Raw genomic sequence first — 23,018 nt, 5'->3', positions numbered from 1 at the left:
CAATGAATAATGCATTTTAAGAAAAATAAAGGATTGTGAGGAGAGAAAAAAAATTATTTCAGGATTGGAAATGGGGCTTAGTGATAGGGTGCCTGCCTAGCATGCATGAAGCCCTGGGTTCTATTCCTTAGTACCACATAAACAGAAAAAGCTGGAAGTGGTACTGTGGCTCAAGTGGTAGAATGGTAGCCTTGAGGGGGGGGAAAAAAAAACCAAACACCTCAGGGTCAATGCTCTGGACTTTATTTAGTTCAAGCCCTAGGACTAGCAAAAAAAAAAATTATATATATATATATATATATATATATATATATATGTATTATTACTTCAACAAGAGGAAACATCTCATTGAAAATTTGGTACTTAATGGGCCATATCAGGAATTCTACTTACTAAATGATAAAGGAAGTAAAGTCATGAGAAGGAAGGAGTAAAGAGAGAATTATTCTAGACAGGATGTGTACAACAAATAGCAGTAGTAAGATAACATATTTATGGAGTGCCTGCTATGTTAGGCCGTATAGTAGGTGCAGGGTAATTGGCTATGTGATCAAAGCAAAGTTCTCATTTCCACGGAACATATGCTCCTTCAGGAAGCACTAATAACAGATAATGATATATGCCATAGGACAAAAGAGGTATGACATGTTAGGAAAATGTTATGACTCAAAGCCACAAATTGGGTTAAATAAAGAAGAGTAATAAAAGGATAATGGTAAGGTTGAAGGAAAGGAAGGATTTCCGAGAAGATATTCTTTGAACCAAAACTAGAAGGCAGAGAGAAAAAAGGCTATGTAGAGTCCAGGAATGAACAACTGGATAAGCCCTGAGCCACAAGCTCACAGCCAGGGGATATTGAACTGGAAGATTCCACCTGGCAGCAGAGTAGTAGATGGTGATCCAGAAGGATGTAAGGGCATGGCTTGCGCAGAAATGGGAAAGCTATGTAAGAAATAGTGTGAGGCTGTGTTAAGAATAGGCCACATATTGTTGACGTATTGATGTTACATTTTAAGTTCAATGAATTAGTACACTTGGACATTATTTAATCACATTAATGATGGGAAGATATTTATGTTTATCTGCTAATGCCATAAATCTTCTATTTGATTCTCCTATATAATTCCAAAGCATCAACTACAATAATTATTATTATTATTTTTTTTTTTTGGTCGGTCATGGGTCCTGAGCTCTGGGCCTGGGCACTGTCCCTCAGCTCTTCAGCTGAAGGCTAGCTCTCTACCTCTTGAGCCACAGCGCCACTTCAGTTTTTCTGAGTGGTTTAATGGAGATCAGAGTCTCATGGAGTTTCCTGTCTGGGCTGGCTTTGAATGGTGATCCTCAGATCTCAGCCTCCTGATTAGCTGGGATTACAGACATGAGCCACTATCGCCTATCTAATGAGTTTTTTTTTGGGGGGGGGGCTGTTCGGTCGTGAGGCCTAAACTCTGGGCCTGGGTGCTGACCCTCAGCTCTTTAGCTCAAGGCTAACGTTCTACCATTTGAGCCACAGTGCCACTTCCGGCTGTTTTCTTTTTGCTTATGTGGTGCTGAGGAATCGAACCCAGGGCCTCATGCATGCAAGGCAAGTGTTCTACCACTGAGTCACCTTCCCAGCACCCCCTCTTTTTTTTTTGGTGGTGGTAGGGCTTGAACTCTGGGCTTGGGCACTGTCCCTTAGCTCAAGGCTAGTGCTCTACCACTTGAGCCACAGAGCCACTTTCAGTTTTCTGAGTGGTTTATTGGAGATAGAGTCTCAGGACTTCCGGTTTTCTGAGTGGTTTATTGGAGATAGAGTCTCAGGACTTTCCTGCCTGGGCCGGCTTTGAAATGATCCTCAGATCTCAGCTACCAGAGTAGCTAGGATTACAGGCGTGAGCCACTGGCGCCCAGCTCACAATAAAGATTTTTAAGTGTTGAGTGAGGACTTACCTGCTACTCATTGTGCAAAAGTCTTCCAGTACTGCTTTAAAATTTCAGAAAAAGATAAAAATAAGTGTCACTGAATTAGAAGTAGGATTTTCTCAGGGGATCATCTAGTTCTGAGTTTCATCAGGACAGGGAAAACAACACATTAGAAGACAGCTGACAATCAGAAGATGGTTTGTGAGGATATGGGTAATTATACTTCTGCTTTCTCCTTCATTTCACATTGGGGTTTTTCCCCCTTATTTTAAGGCTTTAAGACTGTGTGTGTGTGAACATTTTTTCTCTAAATTAGATGTGACCGATGGTGCCATTTGTTTACTGTGACTAGAAAAGATGAATTTGTCATGGGCCATAGTGGAGTTAAAGAGACTGGCAGTATCCTAAAGCCCCCATGGGGACAATTTAAAATTCTCTAAAGCGAAGTGTAAATTGCTTGACTCAGATACCTCAGGACATATATTGTTCAATTAAAGGCAGATTCCTGTTAACTGAGGTCACAGACAAATATAGAAGATAAAAAACCCATTTATGATTGTGCAGTAGGAATTACAAATCCTCTAGGGACTTGAAATCCAGTGCATTATTTTCTTTCAGGCCTGCAGTATGAGAAGCTGGAGCATGATGTGAAGAGTTCATGGAAAAAGAAATAAACCCACAACATTTAAGCTATGTTGTTGTTGTTGTTATTATTGTTGAGCACTGGGGATCGAACCAAGGGTTTTGCACATGCCTGGCAAATCTCTTACCTGGCTTCCTTTCCCTTTTCCTTTCCCCTCTACATCTCTCTTACTTTTCTCTTCTGGCCTCCCTGAGGTAAGTAGCCTCATCCAGAGGCCTCTCTGCTATGAGGTTCTGACTCCTCATGGGAGTTAGAACAAAGAAGTCCGTTCTGCCACCATGAACTAAAAATAAAAATGCAGGGCTTGGAATGTGGCTTACTGGTAGAGGGCTTGCCTAGCATGCATGAAGCCCTGGGTTTAATTACTCAGTACCACATAAATAGAAAAAGCCTGAAGTGGTGCTGTGGCTCAAGTGGTAGAGTACTAGCCTTGAGCAAAAGAAGTTCAGAGACGGGGCCCAGGCCCTGAGTTCAAGCCCCAAGACTGGCAAAACATAAATAAATGAATAAATAAATGCCTTTTTTATGTATTTGTTACAGTGACAGAAGTTATTGACATACCAAATTGGTACTGAGAGTGAACATTTTGCTATTCCTGATGATGTGATTTGAAGTCTCTGCAAATATATGGTGGGAAGAATTTGGAAATGTTTTGGATACTGTCTAGGAAAGGCTTGAAATACTGTAAGTACAGCTTAATGGAGAATTCTGTTGGGTACCCAGGAGCACAATGCTGCTGGGGGACGTAGACAGTAAAGAGTTGGTATGATGTCTCCTAGGAGGATGTGGCCACTTGGGAATTGGATTCAAAGCCATATGTGTTATACTCTAGTACAGAGCTTGTTGCTATTTTGTCCATGTCCTGAAACTCCATATGAGTGAGGGTAAATATAGAGATGCTAGACTAGTTGATAGGACAGAGGAAATTTTAAGACAAATCAGCATGGGGGGCTGTGGCATGTTTATTACCAGGTACTTTAGTCATATATATAATGAATATTGTAAGATGAAAAAAAAAGGCACATATACAAAACTGGGACCAAGTAATAGTGGCAAGGGCTGGGATGTGGCTTAGTGATAGAGTGCTTGTCTAGCATGCATGAAGTTCTGAGTTCAATTCTTCTGTACCGACAGTGCCCCAGACTCTGATTTCAAGTTCCAGGACTAGTGAAAAAGCAGGAGGCGGTGGAGGAGGGGGAGGAGAACAGGTACTCTTCATCAGGACAATAGGAAAGAAAGAGATTAAGGGAATGTTATGAATGTGTAGAATGCACCCATAGGCAAGCTCAAGCCTGAAATGGTCGAATTCATTGATAAGAACATGCTGGCTGGTAATGTGGCTTAGTGGTAAAGTGCATGCCTAGCATGCATGAAGCCCTACGTTCAATTCCTCAGTACCACATAAATAGAAAAAGCCTGAAGTGGTGCTGTGGCTCAAGTGGTAGAGAGCTAGTCTTGAGCAAAAGAAGGTCAGGGACAGTGGCCAGGCCCTGAGTTCAAGCCCCAGGACTGGCAAAAAAAGAAAAAGACATCTGAGAGAGAGAGAGGGAGAGAGGCAGGGGTGTGGGGGGCAGCACATGCGGACGTACTCCGGTGTCTGTTCATGAAGGTGGCTAGGGAAGTATTTCCCTTGGTTGGCCATCCAGGTACTCAGAGACAGCTAAAGCCATGATCTTTTAGGATCCAGCTACTGCTTGAACTGCAGCAGATCTTTGCATTGGTGCCACATTGCTAGCCATGCTGGCATTTGCAATGGAACAGTTAGGACACAAAGGCTCCCACATAGATTTCACAGGAAGAAGCGAGGTTGACCCTGAAGATATAATGGAGAATGCAGGAAATTAGTATCAGTCAAGGAGAGCCACAGACAAGGAGTAGTATAGGCTAAAGGAAAAGAAAACACAGGCTGCACCTGGTGAGCTTGGGAACAGAGCTGCCCCGAACTCTTGGGACTTACATGAGGTTACCATAGACTCTGGATGATGGTTACATAGCCATTGTATTTAATGATCCTACTGCCATTATCTAAGTCTTGTTTTGGTTCCATTCTTCCTATATCATAACTCAGCACTTTGGTGGTGGTAATTTTCATGATGTGTATTTGTACACATCATGTATTTGTACACATTGGAAATATATAACTGGGCTGGGAAGGTGGCCCAGTGGTAGAATACTTGCCTTGCATGCATGAGGCCCTGGGTTCGATTCCTCAGCACCACATAAGCAGAAAAACCCGGAATGGCTCTATGGTTCAAGTGGTAGAGCGCTAACCTTGAGCTGAAGAGCTGAAGGGACAGCGCCCAGGCCCAGAGTTCAAGCCCCACACTAACAAAAGAAAAAGAAATATATAACTTACTTTTTTTTTTTTTTTCAGGGTCTCAAAACTAAGAGTTTGTCCTGAGTCTCAGAAGAAATTTGGACTTGAATTTTTGAGCAGTACTGGAACTGTGAAACTATATGGACTCTTGATTAGGAACTGAATACCTTCTGCGTTGCGATACACATGAGCTTTTGTGGGTCAGGTATAAATATCTCCTCCATTTAGATGAGATGTGTTTGGCTATACAGTTGACAGAACGTGGGCTGTGACGTTTAATCAGGCTAAGTTGATTAGATTGAGAAGGGGCGAGGAGACTGGGAAAGCACATCCCTGGGTATGTCTGTGCGGTCATTTCTAATGTGTAATGAAGTGGGGGGAAACATGGTTATCTTCAGTTGTAAGCTTTAATAATTTTTAACAGTTCTTTAAATTATGTGTTTGTCTTCTTATATCTATATGTTACTATTCTTTTTCTTTACCTCTGTCATTTCATGTTATAGAAATAATCTTTTGTTGGCTGATGGGAATTTTTTTGATATGGCTCATTACTTGTGACTGAATGAATGTTCCAGAAAGGATGTGTTATACTTGTAGTAAAATTTCTTCATAGCTGCTTCTTGTTTAGTTGCAGCTGGTTTTGAAGTAGAACTTCTTTTTCCAGCACAGATATTTTCCTTAGTGCATCCAATCTCTTCTGCTGCAAATCGTCTTTCAGTTGAGAAAATTTGTGTGGTTTGCAGACTTGATAGGTGACTTTTTGGTTTGGTGACTCTGTCTGATTTGTGGGTACTCAATAAGGAAGTACTTAGAATATACCTATTCATAGGGATTCAGTTGTCCACTTGAGATGGAGGAGTGTGGACTGTAACTGTTCTAGAATTCCTCACATCTTGTGGTTTTTCTCTTGGTTTAGTTTCATCTTGACGTTTTACTCAAGGTCTCATTGTTGTGATTTCTCCATTGGGGCATGAATACTAATGCCTGTAATATTAAGATCACGCTCATGTGCTTTAATCTGTTCCAATTCTCTGGCTTAAATAAACATGGTAGGTAATGTGCAGGGTTTGAAGTACACATTTGGTTGTTGAGTTATGGTGGGGTAGTGTAGGTTCTTTAGATTTCAGATTATATTGACTTGTCCCTTGGGACTTCCAGTACTATATTTGTGTTCACTGAGGACAGTTAGTGGGGCTAATTCCTTAGCCCCAAGAGGTAGAAGGCCAGTGGGTTTGCCTGCTAACTTTGTAGGGCTAGCCTTTCAATCCGGGATCTTGGTGCTCCCAGTGGCCTTGTCCACTGTAGTATCCTAGGGTGTTTAATGAGTTCCAGCAGCCTGGATATCAGCAGATATAGCCTCAGCTGACTGAGGACTCTCAGTTTCTTGTGTGCTCTTCCTGAGCAGGTGGTCCTGTCTTGCTTTAAATCCTCTACTTCCCAAGTAGCTTGGTCAGCCTGGGTTCTGAAGGTTCCTTCCTTTTGCTGTTCGGAGGTTTGAGAGCTCGGCTCCAATCTTGGTGGGGGAAGCAGCCTTGCTGGGTTTCGCCTCTTGGCTGCAACCCTGTCAGCCAGGTGTTCAGTGGCTTGTTGCTCAGCTCTTTTGGGGCTCATGTCAAAGGACATCCTCTAAGTGAGCTTTGGGAGGACCGGTCCAATTGAACATCATCTGCTGCTGATGTGGAAGTGTTTCCAACAGATTGCCCTTAACAGTTGGAGAGCTGGCAGGTGTTTTTGTTAGTAGGGCATTTGAATCTTGTCCCTTCTTGATTTGTGTAGTGGCACTGGTAGGCCTTAGGGACGTCTTGCGCTGTTTTTCCTGTCTTGGTGTGTGAGTGGGCCAGGAGCAGTGGATTTTCCTTCACTGTGGCCTTATGCCTGGTGGCAGGAGGTCTGGAGCCTCTGCAGGGATTGGGTCAGATTACATTGTCTTGGGGACCTCTGAGGACATCTTGTCCTTGATTGCTTTAGTCTCTTTACTGAATATTTCCTGGCAGCCAGGTTTCTAATGCCTCAGCTTTCAATTAAAGGTATAGGGGATACAGGTGATGACTGGGTGTCCATGGTGGTAATGCTGACTTCATCTCTGCTCCCTGAGGAGCTGAGGGGTTGCTCCTCAAAGGGGGGGACTTGTGCTGAATCTGGCCGCTGCCTCAGAGGAGGTGGTACACTAGGTCCTTCCGTGGCCTGAAATCCAGAAGGATCTTGGTGGATGAATCTCCTGAGTGGCCACAACAGGAGCCCCCATGGATGATTTTTGGGCTGCTGCATCTTCTCTGTGTGGACTTAGGGGGACTGGATATCACCAACCCAGGATACTCTGCAGATGACGCTTCTTGGCGGCCAGCGCAGGAGCCCCAGTTGGTGTTTTAGTCCCTACATGGGAAGCAGTGCACATTGGTATATATCAAAACCTGTGGAGGTTTTGCACAGATGTTCCTCCGGGTGACCTGACCTTCATCATCAACTGAGGATGATTCTCTGGGGTGACCTGACCTCACCAGCAAGTGTGGAGGGTCTATGCGGGTGTTCCTCTGGGGTGACTTGATCTTCATCAGCAACTGCAGAGGGTCTGGCGGATCATTTTCTGGGGTGAACTGACCTTCATCATCAACCGACGTGGCTCAGCGTGGATGTTCCTCTGGGGTAGCCAACAGAGTAGCCCCAAGGGATCTTTGGGGTGCTCTGTCCATTCTACGTGCACTCAGGACTTTGCCAGAAACCTCAGATGGTCTTCAAGGATGTTCATTTGGGGTGGCTGATAGAACAGTCCTAAGGGATCTTTGGAGTTCTCTGTCCACGCCACACTCACTCAGGACTTTGTCAGAAATCTCAGATGGTCTTCAAGGATGTTCCTCTGGGGTGGCTGATAGAACAGCCCCAAGGGATCTTTGGGGTGCTCTGTCCTCTCAAAGCGCACTCAGGACTTTACCACAAACCTCAGTGGTCTTCAGGGATGTTCCTCCGGGGTAACAACCTCTATCATTGACCTGGGACAGTCTTCGGGGATGTTCCTCCTAGGTGGCCTCCCTAAAGGTGGCCAACAGAGCAGCCCCATGGGATTTTTTTCCTGTCCACTCCATGGGTATGCGGGATTAAATCTTCAAAAGCAACCACTGGGGGTCTTCGAGGATGATCCCCTGGGGTGCCCGAAACAGGAGCTCCTATAGATGGTTTTCTGCGCGTTCCACCCCTCTGCATTTGGGGCCCTGCGATGGTGGTGTACTTGTCAGTGTTCTCTAGCCAGGAGGATGTGTGAAGGTGTCCATCTTCTGTCGAAAAGGCAAGGGATGACTTTTTCTCCACTGAGGAGACACTGGGCCAGGGCTGGAAATTTGCCAGTCACTAAACTCAGAGGTTCTGTGCCCAGCCCGATCCTCAGTGACAAAATAGAGAAGACTTTCTTGGAGGTCCGTAGTATACGCTAAGGGCACACTGGCTGGTGTCCATAAGCCACGAGGGTCTGCGCATACTGCACTCCTTAGTCACATAAATTGGGGCACCCTTGGATTTTTTTGCCGGACTCCCATCGTTCCCTGTATGAGGGCATAGGATGCCAGATATCGGCTGATGTCTAACCGCCAGTAACGGCTGCTCAAATAGTCTTCGTTCTGGAAAGCCACCGGATCCCCTGAGATGTTTTCTGCCCACAGTAGTAGAGTGCCAGTGAAACCTGGCAAAAGAGTTTGCCTAGGGTCACCTAGATGTCAGTGGGAGCTGGCCCTGTGGATCTGGCTGGCTGGCTGGTGGTGGCTTGGCCTTCTGCTCCTTGCCCGTTGTGCTCCATTGCCAAAGGCAATGCTCTCTGCCCTTGGGGTGGGTCCAGGCCCTTTTCCTTGGTCTTAATTCTAATGCCAAAAGCAAATTCAATATCCAAGAAATGAGCTGTGGCCTGTGCCTTGGCTCTTGCTCTTGGATCTGAGGCAATTGAATTTTGCAAACAGTCTGACCATCAATGTGCATCGTGACTCTCTGTGCACCACCTCTGTGCTGCTGTGGGTGGGGCTGGAGGACAGATGGTGTCACAGGTGACTGGGGCTGAGCCATGTGCTCGCTGGTAGTTTTCTGTTGCTGCCCTGTGTGTCAGTGAGAATAGCTACATCTGAGGAAACAATTAATTCATAAGGCTTATGGGTTATGAGGTATCTGTGGCTGTCAGAAGGGTTCAGATTAACTGAAGGGTGGTCTGTCTCTGGGCAGAGGGTAGATCCGACTCTGGAGGTCTTGTCTTCAACTCCACTTCCATCTTCAAGTGCTTCAGATCCTGTCCAGGATGAGTTAGGCTGTCTTTTGCACCGCAGTGCAGAGTTCAGCTCAGCACCTTGGACTGAAAGGGATGAGGCACATGAGGAGCTGTCGAGAAGATGGCAGCGGAAGGAAGCACATGGGGTGTCTAGGAAGAATTGCCAAAGAAATCTTTACCGTGTCCTAAGTACTGGAAATTGAAAAGTTCTTATTTAAGTTTTAGTACATTTCTCTCCAAAGTATGTAAAGCATTCCTGAGGAGCAGGAGAGAATACTTAGATGTGTGTTTGTGGGGCTCTGTGGAGGCTCTGCCAAGCTGCCATACATAACTTAAGGCAAGGAAAGTGTCATTTAGGCTCACGGTTTCTGGTGTTTGTGTCAAGGCCACAGAGAGTATGTGACAGGAGAGCCCCTCACAGCATGGTCGCCAGCATGGTAGCTCAAATGCCAGTGCCCATGGCAAAGATTTGTTCCTCTTAGCTCTACTGAGATCAGACCTTGTCACTGTTAAAAGTACATGTATAATTTATTATATAATAAATATACACTTATATGTAATATATTTTATAAAATACAGTATCTATACTATGGGATACCTGTAATATACTTATATTTCCATGGAATTTATTCTGTGCTGTAAATAGAAAAGAGGGCAGCACTGACTTTAGTGCTTTACTTTCCTCTTCTCCTCCCCCTCTTTCATCTTTGTCCTTTGGTGATTCTGGACTTAGAGACTTTGTTTCATGTTTGTTTTCCTTCATTCATTTTTTTGGAGGTCAGTTAAAACCCCAAAAGCTGAACACCCTTATGTGTATAATTCGATGAGCTTTGAGCCTTGAATATGCCTATTATAAATCCACAATCAGGCCAGGAACCAGTGGCGCAGGTCTGTCATCCTAGCTACTCAGGAGACTGAGATCTGAGGATTGCAGTTAGAAGCCAGCTGGAGCAGTAAAGTCCATGAGACTCTTAAAAAAAAAAATTTTTTTTTTGCCAGTCTCAGGGCTTGAATTCAGGACCCTGGACACTGTCCCTGAGCTAGTCAGGGACAGAGCTAGTCCCCTACCACTTGAGCCACAGCACTGCTTCTGGCTTTTTCTTATGTGGGTAATGAGAAATTGAATTTAGGGCTTCGTGCTTGCATGCTAGGCAAGCATTCTATCACTAAGCCACATTCCCGGCTCGTGAAACTCTTACGTACAGTAAATTATTAAAAAAAACAAAAGTGGCACTGTGGCTCAAGTGATAGAGCACAAGTCTTGAGCACAAAGAGGCCCAGGGACAGGGCCCAGGCCCTGAGTTCAAGCCCCAGGACTGTCAAAACAGAAACAAAAACAAAAATGAAAACAATCAAGGTAACACTCAATTATCTCTAAAATTTTTCCTGGGCTGGGAAGGTGGTTCAGTGGTAGAGTGCTTGGCTTACATGCATGAAGCCCTGGGTTCAGTTCCTCAGCACCACAGAAGCAGAAAAAGCGGGAAGTGGCGCTATAGCTTAAGTGGTAGAGTGCTAGCCTTAAGCTGAATTGTTCAGGGGCAGTACCCAGGCCCAGAGTTCAAGCCCCATGACAAACTACAAAAACAATATTTTTTTCTCTGCCCACCTGTCCTAGGTGGTCTTTCCTCTTCTCTTTTGTATTTTCCTTCTTCCTTCTTTAGATTTTCGTGTGTGTGTGTGTGTGTGTGTGTGTGTGTGTGTGTGTGTGTGTGTGTGTGTGTGTGTGTGTGTGTGTGTGTGTGTGTGTGTGTGTGTGTGTGTGTGTGTGTGTGTGTGTGTGTGTGTGTTTGCTTGCACATGTGCCCATCCACATGTGTGCCTGGTTCTGGCTTGCCACCCCGTGGTGGTTACCAGGGCAGGGCTTGTACAGGCATTTGAAGAAGAACCAGGCTATATCTCAAAGGCTGACACATAACAAGATTTTCCACAGATGACTCAAAGCCATCTTCTCCTCTTCCTACTCTTTCACCTCCCTCCTCCCTCCTGCTATGCCCTCCCTCTTTTCCTGCTCCTTCCCTATCCCTCCTTTTCCCTTCTCCTTTTCTTTTTTCACCCATCCTTCCTCCTTTCCCATCTCCTTTACCCCTCTTCTTCCCTCCCTGCTAGCCTCTTCCTGTAACCCTTGCTCCTCTTTTCACCCATCAAACTCCCAAGATGATTGACCAGTGCCTGCTTTCATATAACAGCAGTATCCCTCCCCTCCCCCACATACCTGTGGTTTTATTTATCAGTGTTTCAGTTACGGAAGTCAACTGTGATCTAAAAATATCCCACTTGGACAGGTCCAGAGGCAAACAGTTTGATCTTCCAAATTGTATGCTCTTGCAGGTACAATAGGGAAATCTCACACTCTCCAGTTCCTCTTGCATGGAGTACAGATGGTTCCTTTGTCCAATGGATCCACACAGAAGAAACCCACCCGTTAGTCTCTCAGTAGCCTCCTTCTGATCAGGTGATGCCACTGCTCGTGTATCTTAATGTTCATTTGATAATGGCCCCAAGGTGCAGAAGTGGTTATGATAGCTATTCAAATATGCCAAAGAAAAGACAGAAACTGCTTCCACTTGAGTCACACTCCCAACTGCTTTTCCTTTAGTTCTTTTTCAGATGGGGCTCTCACGTTTTTGTGTGGGACCAGCCTCAAACTGTGGTCCTCTAATCTGCCTCCTCAGGAACAGGGATTATAGGGGTGAGCCACTGAGTCCAGCCCTAAACATTGTTTAATACAAATTAATGCTTTGTCAGATGCATTTTCTCCCTTAGTCTTTACAACAGTGTGGTAAGAACCCACTTTACACATAGACGATGAGGCACAGGGAAGTGATTGAGGAAAGAATTTAAGATCATACACCTGTGAAATGACCCCTGGGAAATACAAACTCAAGTTTTTATCTAAAGGAAGATCTTCAAGATAGAACTTACGCATCTGCAACTTAAGCTTTCCAAGAAATTTATTTCATGCAAATCTAATATGCTCTGTAAAGTTAGTTTAATTGACAAAAACAGGTACCTGAAGAGCATAGAATAAATAAAACCCAGGGAATATACATTACAAGCAATGTCTGGTGGGTGCTGGTAGCTCCCACCTGTAATCCTACCTACTCCGGATGTTGATACCTTAGGATCCCAGTTCAAAGCCCAGCCCAGGCAGGGAAGTCTGTGAGACTCTCATCTCCACTTAACTACAGAAAAAGCTGAAAGTGGTGCTATAGCACAAGTGTTAGAGGGCTAGCCTTGAGCAAAAGAATTTTGGGGGCCGGGCACTTGTGGCTCACACCTGTAATCCTAGCTATTCAGGAGGCTGATATCTGAGGATTGCAGTTCAAAGCCAGCCTGGGTAGGAAAGTCCATGAGGCTTTTATCTCCAACAGAAGTAGTACTGTGTCTCAAGTGGTAGAGCTCTAGCCTTGAGCTGAAGAGCTCAGAAACAGTGTCTAAGCACAGAGAAAAACTGTGAGAGTGAGGAAAGGGTTGACATTGTTCAAAAAGAAGCATACTCTTTACCTGATATAACTGTAACCTCTCTAGACATCACCTTTATAATAACGATTAAAAAATTAAAAGAAATGTCTGGTCTCTATCTACCTTTTTTTTCTCCCTTAAACTTTGAGATGGACTGTCACAGTCACTGTGTTGCCATGACAAATCTTGAACATCTGGACTCTGGAGATCCTCCCACCTCAGCCTTCCCTGGAATCTCCGTCTACAAGTGTGTACCACCTTGCTGAGCAAGGTGGCTTTTCTTGTCATTCCTGTCATTGAAATCTGCACGTGAGGGACGGAAACAATAATGGGGAAGATGTCCTCTTTTTGTGGTAACCAACTCCCTAAATGCCCGCTGAACATGAAAAGCATTCCAGTTTCTCCAGAAAGCCCTGGCCCATTCATTGTAGTTGCAGGTGGCATGGAGAGGTTGGGAAGTAGCACACACAGTGATCACAGTGGCCACGGCTGCTAGAGAAGGAAGAGTTGGAGCAGGCGCAGGGCCTGGGAACCAGAATTCAGCAGGAGAGGAAGACCAAGGACCCAAGTGGAAGAGCAGCAGCCACAGCCCTGGGCAGCCAGGGGCCTACAGTTAGGTGGAGGGCTACGGAGGAGGCTCTGTTTCTCTTTATTGCATGATGTGGTCCCTAAACCTGCTAATGCCACACTTCCAGATGGCAGCAGCAATTTGTACTTAGTGCTCATGGGGGTCTTCTCAAGCACATCACATTTAGGGGTCAGGGTGGTAAACCAAGGCAGGAAACGATGTCACCTAATACTTGTTCTGTATACTTGGCTGGTGTGTGGTGGAGATGCTGGTCTGTACCTAGTGTACACAGGTTCTGCTAACTGCAGAACAATGTGCTGTCAGAGCAGCCAGCTTGACTTTAAGGGCATCGGGGTCGTAATAGGTCATGTTCATAGGAGCCCTGAAATGGAAGAAGAAATGAACCTGAATTGAAATGAACTGAAGAGACAACTAGTGCTCTCCCCAAGTGGTAAACAATGAGATACTATCCCGTTTAACAGCACTTTCATGAAGGCTCAGAGATAATGAGCTAGGGGTTACATGTCATCTGCATGCCTCTAATTTCAGCAAATGGGAAACTGAGGTGGGTGACTCCAAATTCAGTGCCAGCTTGAATGACATTACAGAGCAGAAGCCTCTCTCAAAAAAACCAAGGAGATGAAGCATAAGTTGCATCAATTCTCAGCACACCAAAAAAAAAAAAAATATATATATATATATACACACACACACATATGTCCATATGTGCCTATCTGTCAGATTACAAAGCCTCTGTTTTTTTGCCATCCTGAGATTTCAAGTCAGGTTTTCCAACTTGCTGGACAGATGCTTTACCATGTGAGCCATATCCCCATCCCATTTTGCTTTTGTTTTTCAAATTGGGTCTCTTTTTTTTTTTTTTTTGCTCCAGGCTATCCTGAGTAGCTAGGGTGACAGGTGTGTACCAACATACCCAGCTTTTTGTTAGTTGATAGGGTGTCTTGCAAACTTCCCCAGGCTAACATCAAACACTGATTTTCCAGGTATGTCTCCTGAGTAGTCAGGATTACAGGCATGAACCATTTCATCTAGCTCTACGATGTGATTTAGATGAACAACTCATATTCATACTTAGGGAACTATCATGGTAGATGTAACCAGTGAAATGTTAGTGCTTTTCATTGTGATCAGGTTAACCTTCCCACTTCTCCCAAACCTTGCTGTCCCACACTGGCCTTAAACCAACATACCTTGCATTTGGATTCACAAGCTCCAATTTCTCTGAGGTGTTTTTGAATGGGTAGCAGCATAAGTCACTGGCCATTTGGAGTCCCGGGCAGGGAGATAGTCTGGATGAAGGGGTTTCGACTTAGCTAGATCTGTTATTGGGGTCTGGGTACAGCTAACGTGGCGGCAGAGGCTATCTGCAGAAACAAGGAGACACCAGGTTACACCGCAGATGTCACCATGCCGCCTTACCTGGGCATCTCCCACCCCTGCAGCTGCCACCATTCCTCTCCTGTATGACTGCAACTCCCTCCTGAGGCAGAGAGAGTTGAGCCAGAGGTGCCTCATGAACAGGGAGGGAGGGGAGGAAGATGAGATCAGAGAAGCACAATAGCAGCCAAGATCCCACTACAGGCCTTCTGGGCCCAGGGAGGAAGAGCCTGCCTGGTGTGGTAGCCATGGTGTGTTAGTCCAGTGGAGAGCCAGGGGAAGGGTTGTGGCTGGGGATTTGGGGTGGACTTGGATCAAGGGCTGTTAGGAGGATGAAATGGGGTGATGTAGGCGGATCTCTCGGATGTGCTCTGCCTCCTGGACACCCTCACTCACTGCACCTTCTCTCCTGACAGACACAGGGAGGCTGGACTGGACTGCAGGAATGGGAGGAGAGGGGGCAGTTAGGAGGACTTTTGTACTTGCTAGTTCTGCTGAAAAACCTCTGTCATGGCTTAGCAGCTTCTCAAAACTCAGACCTCAAGGTCTCAAGGAGATCTTTCTGACCAGCTAAATAAAATAGGCCAGGCTTTCTGATGTGACTTTACAATAGTAGTTTTTTGGTTTGGGGGGGTTTTCATGAACTCAAACATTAAGGCTTATGATTCAACTGGAGCATGGAGAAATGGAGCAAACCATCTCTCCTCATACTGCATACTCGCTAGTATGAAATTCTCAGCCTGCAGATGATTCTAGAAAGTCAGTTTCATTTGTACACTTGGGGGGGGGGTGAAAAGCATTTGTTTTGTACACTTGGGGGGAAGCATTTGTTTTATATTACTATATAATAATGCAAACAAATATAAAGAAATGATTTAATAACTGGAGGGAAGTGATATACCTCCTCTACCTATGACTTTGCAATAATAAATATATGTACACTTCCCCCTCAAGTAGTAAAGGAAAAATTACAGCAAAGAAAAACCTGTCAGTGATAGGATGTTGATCCCAGGTAGCCAGTGATAAGACATCTTATTACACATTCCTTGATGTGACATAGGGAGTTGAGTCCTTCACCTTTGTGGTTTGCTTTAAAACTAAGTAGTACAATCAAATTATGAGGCAAACATCAGACATGACCAAACTCAGAGATATGGGACGAGATCCTAACTACAACTCCTGAAAACCACTATCAAGAGTATGAAAAATAGGATAGAAAAAATGTCACATACAGGTCATACTAAGGAGACATGAAGGCTAAACACAATGTGATACTCGATTTGAGCCTGAAACACAAAAGTATATTAATAGGAAAATTCATTCAAGTTGGAAATTCAGTTCTTAGTATTGCACAAGTACAGAACTCTTAATTTTGACAGATGACCACATGTCAGATGCTAACAGAGGAAGCTGAGTGAGATTTTATTGTCTGGAAACTTGTCTCTAAATCTAAATGATTCCTAGGTGAAACATTTAAAAGGAAAATGTCATTGTAAATTTTGCATAAAATCTTAAACCATTAAAATTCAAAGAAAATCCATGAAACCACAAAGAAATCTTAAGCTTATAAAATACTGTTTAAAATTGCTTCTTCCTAGAATTATATTTCCATTATTAAAAACTATAGAGCAAAGTCTTGAAAAGCTCAGAGCTCAACAAGATGACCCTGACAGCTGCTGGAAGTAGAGCTTCAAGGGTAAGTGAGCCAAAGCTTAGAGAACAGCTGGAATTGACCCAGGACCTAATCATTGAACTGATAGGTCAGTAGATAACTAGGAACACATCGACATCATTTACTCCAGATACACACCAGATATGTCTTCTCTTAGTTTTCTGGTTTTACCACTCAACTTTCCTCCTGAATTTACACATATCTGTGGAATCACACCAAGTAAGCTATAATTATCTAGAGATAAACACCATAGAAGAAGATTACAAACACATTGCATAAGAAGACAGGCCTTAAAAACATCAGTATTTCCCAATTGTCTTCAGTGGGAATGTAGAAAATAGCCACACATCCATATGACTGAAACCCTTCTGTACATCAGCTTGACAAAAAAAAAAAAAAAATCCAAGTGGAAAGGGTGTTTGATAGACTTCACTATCACATAAGTAAAATTTCAATATATAAAAAAAGAGAAACCTTAATTACACTATGACCAGCCCCATGCATTTAAGCTCTGGGGAAACCCACCTACGAAGAGCACAGATGCCTCCTCCCTGTGAAATAAGGAACTTGCCCACCCCCGATGGTACTGCCCAGATCTTGTCTGCAAGGACAGCTGCAGATCACAGAGACTAAATTCAAGACTCCACTGAGGGACTGCATACTGGACACTGGGAGACACAAGCTTCCCCACACAAATAGCAGAACCTACTTTTTCATCTCATTGCTGTTTTTGTTACTGTTTTGTTTCTCCCTCGGTCTGTCTGTCCATCCATCAATCCGTGCTTCCCTCCTTCTCTCCCTCCCTTCATTCCTTTCTTTCTTCCTGTTTAGTTTTAGACATACAGTCTAGGTGATTGTTAGGCCTATGTCTAAATTGTGTCCATACATAATTCTGGCTATATTTTTTGATCAATTTTCTATTTTTTTTTCATTTTACTTTTAGAATTTAGGCTGGAGGTTTTTTCCTTTTTCTTTGCTTTATTCTTCTATTCTCATTTACTCCTCCCTATATTTTTCTTTATATTTCCTTCGTTCTCTTTTAATTTCATATTAACTTGTTTTCCTTTATTCTGGTCCTTATTTTTTCTTTATTCTCTTGATCCCTAGTTGTCTGTTAGTGTCACTGTTTTTGTTTTCATTTTGACTCTGCCTAGTTGGCTCATCCTGTTACCTTTCTGATTTGGTTTGATTTATCCTGACCCTAAGAACAGATTGGTTCACTGGCTACAAGTACATACCATCTCTTCTGTACCACAACCCCCCCTCTGCAAACAAAAGTGAAGGGAAAACCTATCTATAGCTTAAAACCTCTGATTAAAACTTAGGGCTCTAGGTTTATGAATTTAAATTTTGCTCTAAGGTGGTTTTGGATTTGCTTTTGTTTCCCAATGGACAGAAAAAATGTTAGAAACATGAAAATGGCAAGTCAAAGAAGCTCAGATCCCACACAAACTAACCAGGCAATTGAGCTGTAAATGAAGGATCTAGAAGATAGTTTTCAAAACGTTTTAAAACCCTGCTGATAAATATGCCTAATGAAAACTTGAAAACTGACACAAGGCTATGCATGAGCACCATGAGACTAACCAAAGAGTTTTGGGGGAATCCATGGAATCCACAAACTGAAAGCTATATGAATTCCAATAGAGTGAAAGGGAGTCTTATGGGAAATAGTCACTCAGCTAAAAGATATGAGACAAGACACAAATCAAGGGAGTAAAGAAGCACATATAAGACCTAAAACACAGCTTCCATAAAGAGATAGCTACCAAAAGTTATTAGTTAGAAGGCAGGGAAGTGTTAAGCAAAGTAGAAAGTCTTGACAGCTGATTAGATGAAATAGAACTCAGCATCTCAGGAATCAAACCAGAATAGATTTGATATAGAAAAAGGAGAGACTTTTTCCAAAGAAATCCAAGAAGAAGGAAGGATATTGCACTAACTTCAGAACTCAATCAGAAGATGAAGGAGAAGACAACTAAAAGGATGGGAACTATATTTAACAGAATTGTTCCATCAGATGGAATGGCATTGCCCTATTTGTAAGGAAATGGAAAGAGCTGGGAAGTGAACTAAGCCAGACTCAAAGAAACATTGGTTGCATGGTTTCCCCAGTAATAATAATTAGAATGTCCTCTAAATCTAAATCCAAGGGATACTAGAAGGCAAAAAATTACACTTGGACTTGATACATTAAACAGAATTCTGAACTTTCACCCAGGGAGACCAAGGGAATATATTCTTAGGAGAGGATCACAGGGCTCAATAGCAATGCACATGTGATCATGCAAAATGATGGTTATTGAAATGAACTCCAAGAAATGAAGACAGAAGTTCTTGTTTTTTAAAATTTACTTTTTAGGTTCTTTCTCTTTTTTTTCCCCTTTTGTCTCTGCTTTTGCTATCTGTGCCTTTTTTCTTGTTTGTAAGTTTCTTTGATTTGGGGAAGGAAAGGGTAAGCAGAGAAATGGTGGGGTACAGGGTGAACCAATTCAGCAGTGATATATACTAGACACCACATAGAAAAAGAACTATACAACATAGGAGGTAGTGGGTATGAAGGCAAAAGCTGGGAGAAAATGAAGATGGAGTAACCCTGTTCAAAATGAGATGTACTTAATTCCTGACTTATGTACCTGTAGCAATACATCCTGATTACTATAAAAGTAAAATAAAAGCCAAAATGGGGAAACATGCTAAAAAGCAATAGAGAATCTTCACATGAACATTCCCACTTTATTATGTCTTATGTCTGTAACATAGTTCATTGAACAAAATTAGGAATGTGTAATCCTTATAAATTATAATTATTGAGTCTATGATAAAACACTGTAAGTCTTATAAATAAGGAAACATTTTAGAAAATCCAGAAAACTGACTCTCACATGTAACCTAGCTACTCAGAATTCTGAAAACTGAAGGATTGCAGTTTAAAGCTAATAGGGGCAGAAATGTCCTCAAGATGACCCCTCCAATTATGTAGCAAAATTCTGGCAGGCTGCATGGCTCATGTAGTAAAGTACCAGCCCAAAGCAAGTAATCCAGTAAACTTAAAATCATTGAGTTCAAAACTTGGTATAAACAAAAAGAAAAATAATATAAGAAAGCAAATACAGGTAAAACATTTTAAATAAAAAATGATCAAGGGAAACAATTCCTTATTTCTGGCATACAGAAGTATATGTTATATATAATTATATATCAGTCTATTAGGGAGGTATTTAGTGATTTTTGTTGCTGCTGCTGTTGGTCATGTGGTTTGAACTCGGGTCCTGGGCAGCGACCCTGAGCTTTGTTCACTCAAGAGCTAATGTTTGGCCATTTTGATCCACAGAGCCAATTTTGGTTTTTGGTGGTTAATTGGAGGGAAGAATTTAGCAGACTTTCCTGCACAGGGGTCCCTTGGAACTGCAGTCCTCTGACCTTAGCCTTCTGAGTAGCTAGGATAACAGGCGTGAGCCACCAGCACAGGGCTAAATGAGTGATTTTGGTAAGGAAGAAAAATGAACAATGTTTTCTGTGTGGGTGAAGTTTTTCAAACTGGATGACCTCCTAGACTGAAATTGTCCATTTTCTTCTTTCTGGCGCATAGTTGAGAGTCTGGTTCGCTTACATAAGGCAAATTTCTCTTATTTCACGCAAATCTTAGAGTCCCTCTTCCAACTTCCACAAAGGTCATGATCTTGAATCTACTAATAACAAAAGTGTACTTACCTAAAACTTCACTGTAAAGGTTATTCCACTTCTTCAAATCAAATATCTCAAACCAAAAGTCAAAGTAAAGCATGCATAACGTATTTTCTATCCTCTCCATGAATGTCATTTGACCACTTAGTCCTGAGAAAATGACAGGCACGTAAGAAGGAGGGAATAGAAACCCATCGCTATACTTTTCTATTTTGTAGCCAGGAGAGGAGCGGATAGTGTACACAAAAGGAACCTTCAATAGGTCAGCCAGAAGTTCCCCACAAGCACCAATGGGATCTGCAATCACAATGTCAAATCTTCCTTTTTGTAATCGAGCAATGAATTCCTTGTTCAAAGCGGCTTCTTTACAAATATTTAGCCAAATATCAGAAAATTTCCACATGATATTCTCCAGTAATGGTGAATATGCCAAACATGTTCTTGGCATTTCATATGTCCATTGTCTGATCATTTCTGTGGAAATAGTGATCCGTTCTTCAGTAGTATAAGACGAAGGGTAAGTTTCAAATTTAATGCTGGATGCTTCATTGCTCTTAATGAAAATAGCAGATGATGGTCTCAAAACAGTTACTTCATGACCCCTCAAGATGAGTTCATCCAGTATTACCTTCATATTCATCCAGTGGCTGTATTCCATGGGCCACACCAGTACTTTTCCACAGCTTCCAGAATTAAAGTAATAACTCAGCTGTAGTATCAGTAGGACTGAATTCCATTTCCAAGTCATCCTGACTACCTGCACAACGTCCTTTTAAGCTAAGTTTACTTCTGTCTATTTCAGGAAAAAAATCCTTGATTCTGAAGTAAAAATATAACTTGGGTTGATCAAAGTACATATTTTAAATGATTGACTAATCAGAGCATGTGGACTGAATGGCTTATTTATGAAAATATTAGTTTGGGAAAGACTAATTGTAAATAAATGCTTTCATGTAGCTAGGAGTCTATAACCTGTATGTGCAAGTCACCAGTTTTAATTTTTTTATTGTGACGGTGTTGTACAGAGGGGTTACAGTTACAAAAGTAAGGAAATGAAGACATTGCTTTTCCACCAGTGTCATCTGTTTTATGTAGACCATTTAATAATTACTCAAGAACATGAGCAGTTGAGAAGTAATGACTTGTCTGCATTCCCTTTGACACAGAAATAAATATAGTGATTTCACAACTGTTCAACATTTCTTAGATATCATGGTTCAAAAACAGTTGGTAGCAACTCTGCTGGAATATAATTCTCACTCATCCAATTTGGTTTAAAGAATATCACCAATCCTTTTCTAGAATATTTGAAGAAACCTGTACCCACTTTCACTGCCATTTTTCAAGCATTCAAGTCCTCTGATAAGGAATCCTAAAAATCCACCCAGGTGGGTGTAAAATGGCTGACCCAATGTATTTGGAATGCTTCACTCTAGACCAAGGACATACATAGGTAAAACCAATAGTTATTTTCCCAGAGTGTATGAAGCAGAGTACCACAGTAATGTATGGTTACTGTTGGGATAGAAACACGGCAGCATACAGAGATACAACTTGGCCTTACAAAGAAGGAATCAACCACACAATGTGCCTTGTCTACCTAAAGACTAAACACAGACTGTATAGCTACTCTATGTCAATGTGTATTTTAGATGTAGCTTCCAACATAGCAGTGAAAACAGGTACTATTGTTCTGTCTGAGCTTGGCCTGTATCAGTTAACATGGTTTGTTCTAGGTCCATCCATTTCACTGCAAGTAACATACTATAATTCTTTCTAATGGCTGTGTAAAATTTCTTTGTGTTTATGTGCCAATCTAATGGGGGTGAGATGGAATCTCAGTTGTTTTGCTTTGCATTTCCTTTATGGCTAGGAATAATGAGCATTTCCTCATTTTGACTAAGATTTTTCAGCCTTTAACTATGTGACTCATAACACAGATATATTGAATGAACTCTGCTTTACATATTTTGAACATTAGAGAAAAAAGCAGTATGTGAGAGAACACGAATTCTCTTCAAGTGCACATTTCCTATCATTTCCCTGTGGGAAGGCCACAGATGAAATCTCAGCAAGTCTTAGCATGTTCATATGACATAAATCAGATTACAGCAAAAGGAAATCAAGGGAGCGATATAAAGAAGGGGGGGATATACCGCTTGGTCCCAATCCCTGCAGTGTTGAGTTCCATGAAATGCAATGGACTAAGGTGATCAGTATTAACTGTTTCCTACTACTTCTGCTCCAAACATAAACACATTCTAAAGAGGAAGCAACATAGAACAACATACTCAGAAAAATACGTCTAAGCACACACACACACCAACATGCACAGAAGTAAATAGAAGAGAATTTTAAGAAACTGGAATAGATTAATGGAGAATCTTAGTGGATTTTCTGTGTTCTTAGGAAAATTTGTATCCAACAGTAACTAATTGTAATTACCAAATGTGCTACAAATTACCAATAATGTGGATTATAAGTGTCATTGTGAGCACTTGACATTAGTCACCTCTTCATTCCCCAGTTTTGATTTTTAAAAGCCTCGATTGTTTCCATTCACGTCTTTAGCCATAATCACCAAATTTATATATTACACACAAATCTCTGAAATTATTTAATCATTGTCTAAATATTGATTTTATTCTTCCTTATCTCTTGCAATGTGCCTGTACTCATAATGGTCAATAAATCACTTCCAAATCTATTACTTTGATTTAGAAATAATTATTTATCATTTTATCTAACTTTAAGTGGCATTATTTCTTTGCAAATGACCTTCTTTCTTCATGACTCAGATATCTACCTGATTTAGCAATAACAAAATATGTTACAAGTGATTCCCAACTTGGGCAAGCCAAAGAAAAATTCAAGGCCTGATGGAGATGTATGATCATGCTTTATTCAAAGCTGTCTGTTTTCAGACTTGTCATCATCATCATCATCATCATCATCATCATCATCACCATCATCATCATCAGCAGCAGCAGCAGTATACAACATAACAGGACACTACTCAAGGTCCATCTCAGCACAGACCCAGAAACTCTGCACAACAGCATTCACCTCATTGTGTTCATAGGTTCATCTCTGTCCATTAGCACCAGTGCATTCTGCACCTCACCT

General features: G+C 42.2%; 1 long non-coding RNA gene and 2 pseudogenes across 1 annotated transcript; 1 reads left to right on the top strand and 2 right to left on the bottom strand.

The window, feature by feature from the left end:
• LOC138820874 (RE1-silencing transcription factor-like) overlaps window positions 1-12,649 on the top strand; it is a 67,074-nt pseudogene extending 54,425 nt beyond the window's left edge.
• The window catches only part of LOC138820873 (UDP-glucuronosyltransferase 2B15-like), a 111,579-nt pseudogene extending 90,911 nt beyond the window's left edge, over window positions 1-20,668 (bottom strand).
• Window positions 1,147-4,966, bottom strand: LOC138820875 (uncharacterized). The gene is made up of 2 exons (XR_011370005.1): window positions 4,905-4,966; window positions 1,147-4,361 (listed from the first exon to the last, which is right to left on the bottom strand). It is a non-coding gene; the product is annotated as an uncharacterized lncRNA (long non-coding RNA).
• Window positions 20,669-23,018: the final 2,350 nt, after the last annotated feature.

Source organism: Dipodomys merriami, unplaced genomic scaffold, assembly GCF_024711535.1.
Source record: "Dipodomys merriami isolate MVZ:Mamm:240054 unplaced genomic scaffold, mDipMer1.0.p SCAF_9, whole genome shotgun sequence".
Classification (NCBI taxonomy): Eukaryota; Metazoa; Chordata; class Mammalia; order Rodentia; family Heteromyidae; genus Dipodomys; species Dipodomys merriami.
Note: the sequence above shows the minus strand (reverse complement) of the source record. Positions and strands in the feature narration are given on the sequence as shown.